The sequence below is a fragment of the Gopherus flavomarginatus genome, chromosome 19, assembly GCF_025201925.1.
Source record: "Gopherus flavomarginatus isolate rGopFla2 chromosome 19, rGopFla2.mat.asm, whole genome shotgun sequence".
In the NCBI taxonomy this organism is placed as follows: Eukaryota; Metazoa; Chordata; order Testudines; family Testudinidae; genus Gopherus; species Gopherus flavomarginatus.
Window position 1 is genome coordinate 1,112,865 of NC_066635.1, and position 4,497 is coordinate 1,117,361.

The following is a 4,497-nucleotide window of genomic DNA, read 5'->3' on the forward strand; positions in this document are numbered from 1 at the left end:
AGGTACCAGTCCTGCAGGCAGGCACCCACAGCTGTAGCCAATAGAGGAAACCAGGCTTGCTATAAAGGGGAGAATGCAGCTACAGAAAGGCCTGTGATAGCAAGGTGATGACAAGGTGGCACCAGACTGCTTCTATGAAAACAGCCAGGAGGGCGAACGCAAGCCCAAAAAGTGAAAGGCTGACAGGCTTTAATTGAAGGTGAGGGTCCAGGAACTGACCTGGCTGATCGCAATCTAAGGAGGGTCAGTCATAGAATCATAGAATATCACAGTTGGAAGGGACCTCAGGAGGTATCTAGTCCAAGCCTCTGCTCAAAGCAGGACTAGTCCCCAACTAAATCATCCCAGCCAGGGCTTTGTCAAGCCTGATCTAAAACAACTCTAAGGAAGGAGATTCCACCACCTCCCTAGGGAACCCATTCCAGTGCTTCATCACCCTCCTAGTGAAAAAGTTTTTCCTAATATTCAACCTAAACCTCCCCCACTGCAACTTGAGACCATTGCTCCTTGTTCTGTCATCTGATACCACTGAGAACAGCCTAGATCAGGGGTCGGCAACCTATGGCACACGTGCCAAAGAAGGCACAGGAGCCAATTTTTAATAGCACTTGGCTGCCTGCTGGGACTCCGCGTGCCATTAAAAATCCTGCCCGCACGGCAAGCCGCAGGGTCCGCGCTCCGGGGCCAGAGTGTCCGGCAGAGCGCAGCAAGCTGCCGGCCCCTTCCCCACCTTCCCCTAGAGCCCTGCTGCCACGCACGCAGCGCTCTGGGGACTGGGACTGCGCACTCCGCGGGGCAGCATTTGGCTCCGCTGGGAGGGGAAGACGCTCCCCGCTCACGCAGAGCTCTGCTGCCTCGCGCACAGTGCTCTGAGGGGCAGGGTGGGGCGGGGCTGCGCACACAGCGGCAGGGCTCTGGATGAGCGGGGAGCCTCATGATAAGGGGTCTGGGACCAGGGGGTTTGGGTAAGGGATGGGGGCAGTCAAGGGACAGGGAGCAGGGTGGGCTGGATGGGGTAGTTGGGGCGAGGGTCTCTGGAGGGGGCAGTCAGGGAGCAGAGGGGGTGGATGGGGCATGGGAGTCCTGGGGTCTGTTAGGGGATGGGGGGTTCATAGGGGTCAGGGCAGTCAGGGGACAGGGAGCAAGGAGGGACCTGGGGGAGCAGTTAGGGTGGGGGGGTCTCTGGAGGGGGTGGTCAGGAGACAAGGAGCTGGGGGGGTTGGATGAGTTGGGAGTTCTGGGGGGGCTGTCAGGAGGTAGGGGTGTGGAGAGGGGTTGGGGCAGGCATGGAGAAGGGGGAGTTGTATGGGTCCAGAGTTCTGGGGGTCCTGTCAGGGGGTGGGGAGTGGTTAGATAGGCATGGCAGTCCAGGGGATTCTGTCTGCGTGTGGGGGTGTGGATAAGGGTTGGGGCAGTCAGGGGACAGGTAGGGGGTAGGGTCCTAGGAAGGCAGTCAGAGGACAAGGGGCAGGGAGGCTTAGATAGGGAGTGGGATCCCAGGAGGGGGTAGTTGGGACAAGGAGTGGGGGGGTTGGGGGTTCGGGGGGGCAGTCACCCAGCTCTCTGCCCTGAGCCCTGCATCCCCACACACCGCCAGGCCCCTGCCCTGAGTCCTGTGCCACCCAGCCCTCTGTTGACTATTTCACCCCCGCCCCAATGACCCCAGCCCTGACTGGCACCCCCACACATACCCAGCCTCCCTACCCTGACACCTGCACCCCCCTCACATGCCCCCAGCCCTCTGCCCTGACTCTTGCGCCCCCCACATCCCATGCGCCCCGCATATCTCCACCCCCACCCTGAGCACCAAACGGGAGCTCCTGCACCCCCACTCACATTCCCACCTGCACTCCTCACACCAAATGGGAACTGCCCTGGTAAATGTCCCCACACCCAAACCTCCTGCCCCAACTCTGAGCCCCCTCCCTCATTCTAGCTCCTGGCCAGACCCTTCACCCCCAGCCTGTGCTCGGTCCACTCCGACCCTCAGCTCAGTGCAGAGAGAGGAAGAGAATGGGCCAGAACCAGGGAGAAGGTAGTGAGCAGGGCCGGGACCCCAGACCGGCAGCGGGCTGAGCAGGTCCGGCAGCCAGGATCCTGAAAGGGGGTTCCAAAAAGGATGGATCTAGACTGTTCTCAGTGGTACCTGATGACAGAACAAGGAGTAATGGTCTCAAGTTGCAGTGGGGGATGTTTAGGTTGAATATTAGGAAAAACTTTTTCACTCAGAGAGTGGTGAAGCACTGGAATGGGTTACCAAGGAAGGTGGTGGAATCTCCTCTCTTTGAGGTTTTTTAAGGTCAGGCTTGACAAAGCCCTGGCTGGGATGGTTTAGTTGGGGACTGGTCCTGCTTTGAGCAGGGGTTGGACTAGATGACCTCCTGAGGTCCCTCCCAACCCTGATATTTTATGAGGTTGATCTGGATACCCCAATGTCTGAAGTAAGCTGCCAGCACTGGCATGCACTTGGTACATACCCGCGGTGCTGTCACTAGGCCCAAAGGAAGGACCACAAACGGATAGTGGCTGAGATCTACCATGAACCGGAGGAAGAGTCTGTGTCCCTTGAAGATGGCGATATGGAAGTATGCATCTTTCAAAATCGAGAGGATGGATCTAGACCAGGGGCGGCAACCTTTCAAAAGTGGTGTGCCGAGTCTTCATTTATTCACTCTAATTTAAGGTTTTGCGTGCCGGTGATACATATTAATGTGTTTTAGAAGGTCTCTCGCTACAAGTCTATATATTATATAACTAAACTAGTGTTGTATTGTAAAATAAAAAAGGTTTTCAAAATGTTTAAGATCCTTCTTGTAGTGTGGGGCCCAAAACTGGAGACAGTACTCCAGATGAAGCCTCACCAATGTTGAACAGAGGGGAATGATCACGGCCCTCGATCTGCTGGCAATGCTCCTACATATACAGCCCAAAATGCCGTTAGCCTTCTTGGCAACAAGGGCGCAGTGCTGACTCATATCCAGCTTCTCATCCACTGTAAACCCTAGATCCTTTTCTGCACAACTGCTGCCTAGCCCCTCGGTCCCTAGTCTGTAGCAGTCAATGGGATTCTTCCATCCTAAATGCAGGATTCTGCACTTCTCCTTGTTGAACTTCATCAGATTTCTTTTGGCCCAATCCTCTAATTTGTCTAGGTCTCTCTGTATCAGGAGAAGCTAGGTGACCAGATGTCCCAAGTTTTTAGGGACAGTCCTGATATTTGGGGCTTGTCTTATATAGGCGCCCGTTACCCCTTACCCCCGTCCCAATTTTTCACACTTGCTGTCTGGTCACCCTAGGAGAAGCTGAGCTGCCTCAAGAAACCACCCCAGGAGATGGTGACACCTACCTTGCCTCCCTAATATCCTGGAGCCAACATGACTAAACCAACACTGCATACAATCAAGTATCAGCAGGTAGCCGTGTTAGTCTGTATCCACAAAAACAACAAGGTGTTCGGTGGCACCTTAAAGACTAACAGATTTGTTTGGGCATAAGCTTTTGTGGGTAAAAAAATCTCACTTCTTCAGATGCATACAATAATTTCACCATATACATACATACCAACAAAAAAAAAATACTTCCATTGATAGACTAAATTTACAGCTAAATGAGGAATGCTTGTTTGAGAATTTATTAGCTGTATGATGACAATTGGTGTTTTAACAATTAAGTTTTTAAATCTCAACAGTTACCGTTAATAATTGTTTGACCCTCAAATTCCCACAAGTGTGAAAATTTAAATAAATAAAAATGTTTATTTTAAGCATTATGTGTTAGCATTTTTATACACACACACATAGAGAGATGTGTGTGTGTAATTCTGCCAAGTCTATTTATGAGGGCTCTAAATCCTCCAGCTTCAGCTCTCGTGCTCCCCAGTGCCAGAGGAGGGGCCTTCCTCTGTAGGACAGGCTCCTCCAGACCCTCTGATGGGGGACAGCACTTGCTGCAATCAGAGGCAGGCTAAGGGGAAGCTGGGTGAGGGAGCAGACCAGGCACAGGACTGGAACTCAAGGCAAGGGTCTGCACCCAGCACAGCCCCGGGCATAGATGCTGGAACAATTTGCTTAGTGGGGGTGCTGAAAGCGATTAAAACTGTAAACCCTGGACATCAAACCAGGGGTTGCTGCTGCTGCTGCTGCTGCTGCTGCACCCCCCCCCCCATTCCAGCCCCTATGCCACTGGGCTGCTGAGTGACTTTGGCTAAGCCACGTCCCCCTCTGCCTCAGTTTCCCGAGCAGTGAGATGACGGGGGTGTGGCTGCTCCTTTACCAGCGCCTGTCTAGGGGCGGGACTGGCCCGGCCCGGGACAGCCCTTCCCACGGGACTAGCCACACAGCTCTGCCCGCAGCGAGCGCCGCGCCCCGGCCAGCTGGAAACAGACCCCGCGCGCTCCCGGGCCGCGGGCGGGCTGCGCATGCTCATTGGGGAGCACGCGGGCAAGCCCCGCCCCCGCCCATCTCCATGGTGACTCGGCCGCGCTTTCCGGCGGGACGG